This window comes from Chiloscyllium plagiosum, unplaced genomic scaffold, assembly GCF_037043375.1.
Source record: "Chiloscyllium plagiosum isolate Xiang-an unplaced genomic scaffold, Cpla_swu_hap1 HiC_scaffold_27, whole genome shotgun sequence".
NCBI lineage: Eukaryota > Metazoa > Chordata > Chondrichthyes > Orectolobiformes > Hemiscylliidae > Chiloscyllium > Chiloscyllium plagiosum.
Genome location: NW_028270165.1, coordinates 12,870,131 through 12,870,760, shown reverse-complemented (window position 1 = coordinate 12,870,760; position 630 = coordinate 12,870,131). Strand labels below are relative to the sequence as shown.

The 630-nt window shown below is 45.7% G+C and overlaps 1 non-coding gene across 1 annotated transcript; it reads left to right on the top strand.

Moving 5' to 3' along the window:
- Positions 1-72, top strand: trnae-cuc (transfer RNA glutamic acid (anticodon CUC)). Its single transcript has one exon. It is a non-coding gene; the product is annotated as a tRNA-Glu (tRNA).
- The last annotated feature ends 558 nt before the right edge of the window (positions 73-630 follow it).

The following is a 630-nucleotide window of genomic DNA, read 5'->3' as shown; positions in this document are numbered from 1 at the left end:
TCCCTGGTGGTCTAGTGGTTAGGATATGGCGCTCTCACCGCCGCGGCCTGGGTTCGATTCCCGGTCAGGGAAGCAATTTTCTGTGGGGTTTGTTGGCTACCCGTTCTTCTCAAATGCGCTGTCCAGTTATTGATTGGTCTTCGAAGTTCCTGGGTGCTCGAGTGTGTCGTGTCTCGTTGAAATAGTGTCCTGATTCAGATTTGTTTGTGTGTGCAGGGATGATTGCTTCTGTCGCTAAGTTCTTGGTTCACGTGCGTTGTTTTCCTGTAGACGCTGTTTTGAATTTACCATTGACTGTTCGCTCTACTGTGACATCGAGAAATGGCACTTTGTTGTTGTTCTCCTCTTTTGTGAATTTTATGCCCGTAAGGATATTGTTGATGGTGTTGTAGGTTTCCTCTAATTTGTTTCATTTTTTGATGACAAAAGTGTCATCACTGTAGCGGACACAAAGTTTGGGTTGGATCGTTGAAAGGGCTGTTTGTTCGAGTCTCTGCATTATTGCTTCTGCTAGGAATCCTGACACTGGTGGTTTCATGGGTGTTCCGTTGATTTGTTTGTAGGGCTTGTTACTGAATATGAAGTGGGTGGTAAGGCACAGTTCCACGAGCTGGATAGTGCTATCTTTGC